This window comes from Perca fluviatilis, chromosome 20, assembly GCF_010015445.1.
Source record: "Perca fluviatilis chromosome 20, GENO_Pfluv_1.0, whole genome shotgun sequence".
NCBI lineage: Eukaryota > Metazoa > Chordata > Actinopteri > Perciformes > Percidae > Perca > Perca fluviatilis.
Window position 1 is genome coordinate 31,887,803 of NC_053131.1, and position 12,641 is coordinate 31,900,443.

The following is a 12,641-nucleotide window of genomic DNA, read 5'->3' on the forward strand; positions in this document are numbered from 1 at the left end:
TGAAAAAGGCGACAAAAACCCCAAAATAAGCAAGAAAAAAATAATTTTTTTTGAGGGTTTTGTTACTTTTTTTTCAATACATGCATACATGTCCCAGGACCTTCCTAGATAGTTGGAGATCTGAACTCCCCCAATGGTGAACCCAAAGTTACACCCTTGACTGTACATCATATTTAGTATGATAGGTGTGAGGCCCGCTGCTGTCTGTGTGTCTCTCTCTCTTTCCCTCCCCTTTCCTGTGCTTGTGTCTGTGTGCAGCCAGGACCTGGTGTGTGGAAGTCCAGCTGCATGTCGTCAGCTACAATCACCCTCTGCTTTACATACCCAGTTTCTCCTTCAGCTCAGCGTCAGAGCGTAGGCTAAACTCTGCCGTCAGTCATGGTCTCGCCATTAAGTACTTCTGTTTACCTTGTTGAGAATTGCTCTCCAAACCTGTCTCTTGTAAAGTAAGTAAGTAAAGTTTATTTCTAGAGTACATTTAAACATAGCTTAAGCTAACCAAAACAAACACTAAGGTGCTGTATTAAAGAACATTGAAATGTAAAAATAAAAATTAGAAAGAAAACAAAAAGAACATCCCATCGACAACAACAAGGAGCAGCTCACGAATACAGAATTATAGACGTGAGTTAAAATGTGTCTTGAGCCTAGATTTGAAATCAGAAATGGAGGGAGCACATCTGAAATCTAAAGGCAGCTGGTTCCACAGTTGTGGTGGAGCACCTGCTAAGTCTCTGTCACTTTTTTGTTTGAGCTGTGATCGGGGGACATACAGGAGCGATTTGTCTCTCAGATCTTAGAGACCTCGGGGCTGAGCGCCTTTTGAACATACGCCTCTGCTGGAAGGAGACGCGTTGCCGGATTATGAGTGAATGCAGAGCTTCATCCTGTCTGTGTGTGTCGGTTAAACTTGTGCGTCGGTGTGAGACGCAGAGGGGAATGTGAACAGGCTGCACAACCTGCACGCTGTTATTGGCGGGGGGTTACACTCCCACGTGGGACCCAAAGGCTCTTTGCTGACGCCCATAAACGTCCTGCACTCAGAAAAATAAGTAGTAAAGAGAAACTCCAGGCAGAGTCTCAGATACAGACGCCGCCTGACGAATTAGCGGGATAAACGGTTGTCTTTCAAATTCCCTCTGCACGCAATAGGATAGCGCTACAACCAATCAGAGCAACGAAGAAGGTAGCGGAGCTAGTTGATAGATTAAACTTTTGCCGTATCTGGTCGGCAAAACTCCGAACACATCTTCCTTTTTTAAGAATGACTCCAGTGCCGTTCTTTGTTCTTTTCTCAAAGAAAAGCTGAACTCCAAGTCTTTCAGAAGACCGCTGTTCCCAGCAGCAGCAGCAGCCATAAGCCCCGCCCACCGACTCTATACACGATGTGATTGGCCTGACCAGAGTTTGGTTTTTCCAGCTCGCAAGCCAACGGAGAGTGCCTAGACCCCCCTGGCTGCAAAATAAATTTGCTGCCACTAGAGTGCGTCTAGATTTCTAGGCTAGATACAGACCCCACCACCGGTTCAAGTGATGATTGAGAGGGATTACTTTTTGTGTTAGTCCATACATTGTTTTTTAGGATAACACTGCATGTTATACCTTTTTTTTTTTTTATTTAAGTAAAAAAAGTAAACTAAAAATTGAAACCCTCGCCCACATCAGAATTTCACTTGCCATGCAAAGAATTGAACCCTGGCTGTCACAGTTTGCTCCCCTCCAACCTCAATACACATACACACACAGTCAAACTTTTCCTGCTCTTGGAACATTATTTGCATTTAGGATGTTCTAATTTCATGAAATTTCATGAGACCAGACTTGATTGGTTTCAATTTCATGGTAATTTTGTTTGTTGGAGTCATTTACTTTCCAGGATATCGTAACTTTAAATGTCTCTGTGCTCACAGATTAACACCTACAGTAAAAAATGACATTATTATTCATCATCAGCTGGAGTTATTCAAACAGCATGCTGTAAAATGCAGACAATTGCTCCTCTGCTCTGATGTTGCTTTTTATGCATGGGGCTCATTAGCACATGCAATATATTATGTTCATCGGAGCAGTCGGGGGGCCTCACCAGTGAGATTAATAGAACGCTTCTTTATTTTTTTTAAATGAAAATGCTTATTATTGCTGATACTTCCCAGGGTGCCCAGCGATAATAGTTTTTCATCAGATGAGCCCCTGCTTAACACTGAGCTGCTGGAAGCTCGCCATCTTAAACTGGAAGCCAAAAGAGAGAGTCTTGTTTGTTAAAGTTCACTTGCAAACAAATTTCACATTTAAATGGTCAACTGAAGCCAACTGCGGCCCACCAAATATTCCTAAGGCCATATGGTCAAATTTAAACGATTCATTTAAAACTTAATAAACTTTATAACAAAAATTTATTTCACCAGTCCATTGCTGTTAAATATTTTTACAATAACTTTGAATGCACCATGAGTTTGCGAGTTGGAATTGAACGTACCATCGGTCCCATTGGTGTGGTTTCACAAACCAACCAGCCAACAGTTTGCAGGGCTGTGGTAGAGATGCATGCCCAACACACAAACACACCTACTTTTAACCATTATGAAAGACTTGGATATCAGCAGTTTTTTCACCTCAGAGTCAGTTACTATGGTAACTGAGCCTATGAACCTAACCTGGTCGGGAGCAGGAGAGTCTCCTCCCTCTGACACAGCGCTCTCTCATTTCCTCATTCATTCATTCAGTCTGTATCAGGCGCATTTTAGTGCAGTTTGTTATCGGCATGAATAAAAAAAAAATTGTGTTGGTTTATTAACCATGTTAGGCAGACTATAAATTTTTTTTTCTAAAAACATGGCATTTCCTTTTGTTGTCCTTTCTTGTCAGCTTGATGTTGGCAACGCAAGTTGCTTCTGCTATAACAGCGTTCTAAGGCCATGGTAGGGAAAAAAATAATGTTGCGAACCCGGCAGGGAGGGTTAATATTCTGAGAAAAAACTCAGAATTTCTAAAATGAAAGTCGGAAATTTACAGAAAAAGAACTTTGATATTTTCTGAGATTACAGTGGTAAATTTGGAATTGGAACTAATAACTTCTCAATTTTCACACAAGTCATCCAGTCGGCCTGATTGGACCCTTTGGCAGGCCAGTTCTGGCCCACGGGCCGTATATTATAAATTTTTAACCAATGCATCGTTACATCCCTAGTGGGGCATACAGAAAAAAAGACATTGTTTACTGGAAGTGTGTGTGTGTGTGTGTGTGTGTGTGTGTGTGTGTGTGTGTGTGTGTGTGTGTGTGTGTGTGTGTGTGTTTTCTCTTCATTTTCAGTTGATGCACTGTACAGCTCAGGAAAGTGCATCAACACGATATCAGTATGGACATGTTGACCTATGTCTTGGTGACATTTTAATGGTGGTTCAGCTTTTTAAACTAATTAGGGTTGACACTTTCCAGGAGTGTGACAGTGCTTCACCTTTAACCACGAATAAATACATTTGGGGGGGGGGGGGAAGGGCCTGACAGCTATTGTGAGAGTTTCTGAACAGGAAGTGGTCACCATACTGTTTCCTATATTGTATTTATGTCTGTTGGTGTTTATAAGACAATATGATCTTTTCCAAACCTAAACCAAGAGCTTTGAGTTTCATAAACGTCACCATGAAATTGCCCATCATGCTTTAGTTGCTTTAATGAGATATTGTAGTGAAAAATGTATTTAAGTAAAGGCAGTGAGAAGGGGTTGAAAGCTCTAAGCTGGGATTCTTTTTTTGTGTTTTTAAATAAATATACCAATATACCACAGTTCCCTCATTCACTTGCTCACTATTCCCTATATACTGTTTTTATGAAATAGTGAATTATATAGGGAACGACCAAACGAGATTTCGGACACTACACTGAAAACACATCGTTGTGTCTGTCAGTTGATGCGCCGGTTCTTTGTGTGACGGAGGCGGGCGCCCCCAGCATCCCTAAAACAAGCCGAGCACTCAGGAGAATAGTAAAAAGTTGTATGTTGCATTTTACATTTTCACTGTTTAGAAACGAAAGCCTGCTCCATTTTTCCTTTCCAGTTTTCCCAGGGGCTTCTGCTTCTTCTTATCCACAGGGGAAAACAATGCATTGTGGTATACGGGAGATAAATGAAGGGTACATTGTATGTACACTCAAATTATCTGTGCATTGTGGGTATTTTATAGTGGACTATATATAGTGAATGAAATTAACACACTATATAATGCACTGTTTCCGTGATAGGGAACGGGTTTCAAATACAGCTTTTGTCTGCCTTCCCAACATGCGAAAACTCTGAGTTTGTTAAAGGTCCCATGGCATGAAAAATGTCACTTTATGAGGTTTTTTAACATTAATATGATTTCCCCCAGCCTGCCTATGGTCCCCCAGTGGCTAGAAATGGTGATAGGTGTAAACCGAGCCCTGGGTATCCTGCTCTGCCTTTGAGAAAATGAAAGCTCAGATGGGCCAATCTGGAATCTGCTCCTTATGAGGTCATAAGGAGCAAGGTTACCTCCCCTTTCTCTGCTTTGCCCGCCCAGAGTATTTGGCCCCCCCATGAGAGAGAGAGAGACATCATGGCTTTCAAACGAGCAAAGTGGCAGTTGGTCAAGGCCTCACCCCCACCCTTAACTTAACACTGTAGCTAAAAAGCAGGCTGGCCAGCACACACAAGGAAGATAATAGGGAGGAAAGAGTACAAGCCCATACAGAGCCTGTATGAGCAAGCAGTCAGAAAACAAGCTGAAAGAATCACTGCAGACTCTCTACACCCTCTCTTCCCTGAATACGAACGTCTGCCATCAGGGAGAAGATTCCCTGTGTCGAGATGTAAAACAAACAGACTGAAGTTATCGTTTATTCCAACTTGGGTCAAGCTGCTGAACAGTAGTAAATCTTAGCCCAGCAGAGCAGGGGTGCAGTAAATACACCAGTACTTTTTGCACTTCGCACTTTAATTATTAAAGTTAATTCTTAGGATGTTGTGTTGTCGGTGCTGTCATGTGTGTCCTTCTTTTGTGTCTTTTGTGTCTTAGGACGCTCTGCTGATCCCACTTTCATGTTTATTTTATCTTACTGTATTTGTATTTTATTTTTTTATTTGAGAATGTTTTTATGTTACATGTTGTTTGTGTTGTGAAGCAACGGATTGTGGCACTGAGTCCAAGACAAATTTCCCATCGGGGACAATAAAGTGTATTCTATTCTATTCTATTCACCTCCCCCCTCTCCTCAATAGCTACAGACACAGAAATGGCACATCCTAAGGAAAGCTCATTGTGGGACTGGCTCTAGTGGCTGTAATTCTGCACCAAGGCTGAATTTTGGGAAAGACACTTCAGATACAGTATTAAGGGACCACTAAGGTCTATATAAAAGAGACTTCAGATACAGTATTAGGGGACCACTAAGGTCTATATAAAAGAGACTTCAGATACAGTATTAGGGGACCACTAAGGTCTATATAAAAGAGACTTCAGATACAGTATTAGGGGACCACTAAGGTCTATATAAAAGAGACTTCAGATACAGTATTAGGGGACCACTAAGGTCTATATAAAAGAGACTTCAGATACAGTATTAGGGGACCACTAATGTCTATATAAGAGACTTCAGATACAGTATTAGGGGACCACTAAGGTCTATATAAAAGACACTTCAGATACAGTATTAGGGGACCACTAAGGTCTATATAAAAGTGACTTCAGATACAGTATTAGGGGACCACTAATAGGTATATATAAAGAGACTTCAGATACAGTATTAAGGGACCACTAAGGTCTATATAAAAGAGACTTCAGATACAGTATTAGGGGACCACTAAGGTCTATATAAAAGAGACTTCAGATACAGTAACAGGGGGCCACTAAGGTCTATTTAAAAGAGACTTCAGATACAATATTAGGGGACCACTAAGGCCTATATAAAAGACACTTCAGATACAGTATTAGGGGACCACTAAGGTCTATATAAAAGAGACTTCAGATACAGTATTAGGGGACCACTAAGGCCTATATAAAAGAGACTTCAGATACAATATTAGTTGACCACTAAGGCCTATATAAAAGACACTTCAGATACAGTATTAGGGGACCACTAAGGTCTATATAAAAGAGACTTCAGATACAGTATTAGGGGACCACTAAGGTCTATATAAAAGAGACTTCAGATACAGTATTAGGGGACCACTAAGGTCTATATAAAAGAGACTTCAGATACAGTATTAGGGGACCACTAAGGTCTATATAAAAGAGACTTCAGATACAATATTAGGGGACCACTAAGGCCTATCTAAAAGACACTTCAGATACAGTATTAGGGGACCACTAAGGTCTATATAAAAGAGACTTCAGATACAATATTAGGGGACCACTAAGGCCTATCTAAAAGACACTTCAGATACAGTATTAGGGGGACCACTAAGGTCTATATAAAAGAGACTTCAGATACAGTATTAGGGGACCACTAAGGCCTATCTAAAAGACACTTCAGATACAGTATTAGGGGACCACTAAGGTCTATATAAAAAGACTTCAGATACAGTATTAGGGGACCACTAAGGCCTATATAAAAGACACTTCAGATACAGTATTAGGGGACCACTAAGGTCTATATAAAAGAGACTTCAGATACAGTATTAGGGGACTACTAAGGTCTATATAAGAGAGTTCAGATACAGTATTAGGGGACCACTAAGGTCTATATAAAAGAGACTTCAGATACAGTATTAGGGGACCACTAAGGTCTATATAAAAGAGACTTCGATACAGTATTAGGGGACCACTAAGGTCTATATAAAAGAGACTTCAGATACAATATTAGGGGACCACTAAGGCCTATATAAAAGAGAGCTTCAGATACAGTATTAGGGGACCACTAAGGTCTATATAAAGACACTTCAGATACAGTATTGGGAACCACTAAGGTCTATATAAAAGAGACTTCAGATACAGTATTAGGGGACTACTAAGGTCTATATAAGAGACTTCAGATACAGTATTAGGGGACCACTAAGGTCTATATAAAAGACACTTCAGATACAGTATTAGGGGACCACTAAGGTCTATATAAAAGAGACTTCAGATACAGTATTAGGGGACTACTAAGGTCTATATAAGAGACTTCAGATACAGTATTAGGGGACCACAAGTCTATATAAAAGAGATTTCAGATACAGTATTAGGGGACCACTAAGGTCTATATAAAAGAGACTTCAGATACAGTATTAGGGGACCACGTTTAAGTTATATAAAGAGACTTCAGATACAATATTAGGGGACCACTAAGGCCTATATAAAAGAGACTTCAGATACAGTATTAGGGGACCACTAAGGTCTATATAAAAGACACTTCAGATACAGTATCAGGGAACCACTAAGGTCTATATAAAAGAGACTTCAGATACAGTATTAGGGGACTACTAAGGTCTATATAAGAGACTTCAGATACAGTATTAGGGGACCACTAAGGTCTATATAAAAGAGACTTCAGATACAGTATTAGGGGACCATTAAGGTCTATATAAAAGAGACTTCAGATACAGTATTAGGGGACCACTAAGGTCTATATAAAAGAGACTTCAGATACAGTATTAGGGGACCACTAAGGTCTATATAAAAGACACTTCAGATACAGTATTAGGGAACCACTAAGGCCTATATAAAAGAGACTTCAGATACAGTATTAGGGGACCACTAAGGTCTATATAAAAGAGACTTCAGATACAGTATTAGGGGACCACTAAGGTCTATATAAAAGAGACTTCAGATACAGTATTAGGGGACCACTAAGGTCTATATAAAAGAGACTTCAGATACAGTATTAGGGGACCACTAAGGTCTATATAAAAGCATCCAAAGAGCACCATGTCATGGGACCTTTAACCCTGGGATGAGGGGAACTCTGGGTTTTCTGTTTCAGAAAGAGAGGTAACTTCCCCTCAGAGTCAGTTACTATGGTAACTGAGCCTGTGAACCTAACCTGGCCAGGAGCAGGTTTTCTTCTCTCAGTCTCCTCCCTCTGACACAGCGCTCTCTCATTTCCTCATTCATTCATTCAGTCTGTATCAGGCGCATTTTAGTGCAGTTTGTTATCGGCATAAATAAAAAAAAATTGTGTTGGTTTATTAACCATGTTAGGCTGTTTTTTTTTCTAAAAACGTGGCATTTCCTTTTGTCGATGATCCCGTTGATGAAGAAGCTGTTTTACTTCGCAGGGTGTTATATGTCGGGAGATGATATGGAAGCCCAGACATTTTAATTTCCAGATAACTTCCTATTTGAGCAATATCGTTTTTCTTCCCAGTCTCTTATGCAGCCTAGGCTACATAACCTTATCCGTCCTCCAATCACTAACGTCACCCATCTTATGCTCGTACGTCCCGGCAGCTTATTTGTGTCACATTACGTTTTCTTGCAAACGGCAGTTCTCTTTACTAACTTGGTGATGCAGAGCATATAGCCACTGTAGCAAAGTGCCGTCAGAAGAGTGTGAGTTGCTCTGAAACGTGTTTTAAACGTTTTTGTAGTGTTCCCTGGACACAAACCAGTATGGGCCATTAAAGGAGTTCCACAGTATTGCTGGTGAATGATGTAAACCCTTGGTAATAAAAGATTATGAATTATAATTCTGTTAATGATGGTGCTGCTTCAACTTCATCACAGGCATTTGCATGGTCTGACAAACATGCTTTTTATTGCCTCTTTGTGTGTGACAAACAGCTTAGTCGGAATATCGTCTTTTTCGGAATAAGGGCAAAAACCGGAATATTATGTGCATGTAAACGTAGTCAGTGAAAAATCCAAACCAAGCAGGTGGTCAAACAGTTGGTGAAGTGTTAAATCATCCATAATGATGGCGAGATATGAACCAGAATAAAGAGGGCAGGGATGAGTCTGCTGATACGGAAAAAGAGATAAAAAGTCCAAACAGAGACTCTAGAGATCTCAATTGCTTTGGAGGTCAAAAGCTGGTGCCTCTAGTGCCTGGGGGAAAAGGCCAGCGTACATCATCTCAATGATCTTTCTCATTACACTCACTTGTCGCGCTTGCCTGCCCACTGTGGGGGATAAATATGATGATATGACCGCTGTGCCGTGGACGCAACATCCCGGCCGCTAAAACAGAACAGGCCACATAAAAATAAAAATGATGTTCCGGGATTGCGTGTCTTACCGGGGAACTGAGATGATAGATGTAAATGAGGTGCAACGATTTTGTGAAGGCTGCTCTTGAATTTATTGACATAAGTCTGGGTGTGCACATACAGCTGGATGATGAACAGTCGGCAAAGTCACTCTGCCTCTGAAAGGATTACTGCAGGCAGAGAGAGCAAACACGAAAGGTGCAAACACCTCCTTCCAACTCTTTACAGAGCAGAACGAGAGCCACAGCAGGATTGTCTGAATTTGTCTGAACTTACATTACAATAATGGTATATGATTCAAGATGTTCTCAGCAAGGAGAGATTAAGCACTTTTAAAATCAGAACTGTAGACCCTGTCAAAGCTCCAGTAGGCAAATTACTGAGACACTGAATACCGGAGAGATTCTAGTTTGGTTAAAATATAGTCTCGCATTGCCAGAGCTATCTCCACAGCGCTGTGGAGTAAGGTCTGGCTACACCACAGATGCATTCAGGGATAGGAGCTCTGAGTTGTTTGCATTTCTTTAAACCAATCACAATCGTCTTGGGCGGCGCTAAGATCCGGACGCAGCGACAGTGGCTGTGCAAAAATAGTCTCTGGAAGGAACTTTTTTTGGAGGAACATTTGCACATTTGCACCCATTTGCAAAAGAAAAGGCCACATGAAAAATTAAATCAAGTCAACTGTTCACGAAATACAGTAACATGAGCTATTTAAAAATGGTCTCGGCAAGGATCTTGAAAGGATCCAAGCCGTTCTTATTCCCAACCCGTAAAATATGGATCCTTCTGCAGTGGCTCTCAGCATCAGATACGACGCAATAATCCCCCTTCAGCGTCTGTATGTAACGCCCAGGGCAGAGCGGCAGCTCGACCGCGGCGCTGTAAGATGAAGTAGTATTAAGAGAGACAACGAGATGGGAGAGTGAGAATGTGTTGAAGGATCCCTACAGAGCTAGACCTTTTTGTTAAAGAGTGAGATACTTTTTTGTTTAACCAGAAATCGCTCTGAAATCAGCAATCGCCAAACCCAACAGACTCCAGGTAAATAAACCATTCTTTTAGCGTGTATACTTTAGAGCCAGCATATTTCCACATTTAAATGGGTGAATTAAAGGGATGGTTCTGAGTAATTTCACCCTAGGGTCCTTTGCACCATGACCTCGAGCCAAACATTGTTAGACCAATTGTTTGAGTTAGCACTATCAGCCGAATGGCTTAGTGCAGGCGCTAATGGAACCAAAGGTGTATCTCATAAATGACCCCACTAATAATACCCGGATTGGTACCAAACTTCTACAGTAGTACAAATAGGTTCTGTACTCATAAAATGAGGCATTGGAAGGTTGTAAGTACACCAGGAGTTTATTTAAATAACACTTGCCTGATGGCTTCTACTCTCTGCTGCTACCGCTGCGTCAATGTCACTTTGGGAAAAACCCGTAAAAGTCCTTTGCAAAACTCACGAGTCAGTCCCTCCAGGAGAGAGCCGACAGGAAACAGCAGCAGCTTTCAGCGACTTTAGAGTGAAAAAAAAAACGTTACAGAGTACATTGATGTTAAAATGTATACAGGTTGGCAGGACGGTCTGAAATGTTCTGCACGGTCTTTCGCTGTACGTTTTGTTGGTAAATGTGAGATGTTCGAGTCACACACGTCTCGTCTTACAAGGAAATGAATTTGGCGACGTACGTGTGACGTCAACCCGTTCTCGCTCCCGCCTGGTCAGTGGCTCTCAGAGTCACGTACTGATGCAAAGTCTGGCACGTGGGACTGCTGGGATCGGTTGAAGTCGCGGGAAACAAATTTGCGGAAAAGTTGCGGCGATTGGTCAAAATTGCGAGTTGCACCAAAGTCGTGGTGATTGGTTGAATTTGCGGAGGGACTGACAAGTGTATGGGAAAAGCTAGTGAATTCAACACTCCATAGAAATGTATTGATAACTGGATGATATTTGAAATACTTGTTAAGTGCTGACCTGAAAATACAAGCATTTATAAAACTTTCAAAATTCAGCGAAACGTTTTTATACTCTCGCGTGAAACTTTGTTGACGGAAACAACTGCGTACACGTGACTGGGCAGAGGATTGTTGACACAGTTACTTCAGGGAACAAAGTGGTGATTGTTGGAACAATGGAAAGACTGATATCACTCTTCTAGCAGTCCCTCCAGAAAAATCTGATTATGCGATCGCATAATTCAATGCATAATCAGCCAAAGTCTGCATATTTATGCGATTTCCGCGAAAAATATGCGGCTCTTGCACGATTTCATAATCCCCGCATTTTCGTTGCAAAAAAGTCCCATAATATATCTTAGCAGAAAATTTAAAAATGTTGCGTTTACTTCACACAAGAGCAGCCATTTTCCCCTGTTGCCATGGGAAGTGACGTAATTACGTCATCGAATCACTTTTTTTTCTCTTTTTCATCAAACCGCAGTTTTTGCAAGTTCCCGCAATTTCATCGCATAAAATTGCATAAATATCCCGCATATTCCATCGCATTAAATTGCATAAATATCCCGCATATTCCATCGCATTTTTTAAGAAAACGTGCCGCATAATCAAGGATTTTTGCCCGCAACAATCACAAAAAAACTCTTTTTTTTTTTTATTTTCAAAAACGCATTTTTCTGGAAGGACTATTATAGCTTCCATTCAATGTAACGCTAGAACCAGAAGACAGTAGCTTTCTGTTTTACCACTAAACATGAGAAGGGGATTCTTTGTATCTTGGCTGTTGGACGGCAGAATGGAGGCAGCTGGAGAGAGCAACAGATGATGAACAAATAAAATCTTTTTTTAGCCTAACTGGTATAAGTGTTGTAGTATTGATCAAGCCCAAAAAAATAAATAAATAAATAACAATCCTCCACCCACAGAGAGGAGTCCTTAATTTGTCCTGTCAAGCAAACCGAAGTAAAAGTGATACTGACAGTCAAAGCGTAACAACTTCTTGCCATAAATTGGTCTGTACATCGATCGGTGCTCGGAGAAGCCTCGCGCCACATTGATCGCTCAGAGGAAAACATCACACAGTTTTCTGTTTGTCACTGCTAAGAGGAGGGAATATGCTCGTTCACAATCTGGTGACACTCTGGATCATATTAGCCACGTTCTCACTGGAGTTGTCCAAGAGGCTTAGAGCAGTCAGTTGTGTCGAGGTCCTGCTCGTTATTGGCTGTGTTGGAGTACGGGGATACGGATGATCAACCAACAGGGTCACCCCAAAGATTCTTCATATTTGTACCTGCAAGCCACATAGGGCCAGCTGTGTGTAAACCATGCTCAATGGTGTTTTTTGCCTCCAACGGCGCCTTCCAGGCAACTAACCCTTAACCCTTGTGTTGTCTTCGCGTCAACCTTGAAAAAAACCTTTTTCTGACTTTTTTGACGCTGTGTTTTTGCTTTTTCCAACGTTTTAAATTATTTTTTCTTCTACACATTTTCAGCGCTTATTTCTACATCCCATATTTTTCTGATATAAAACATAAA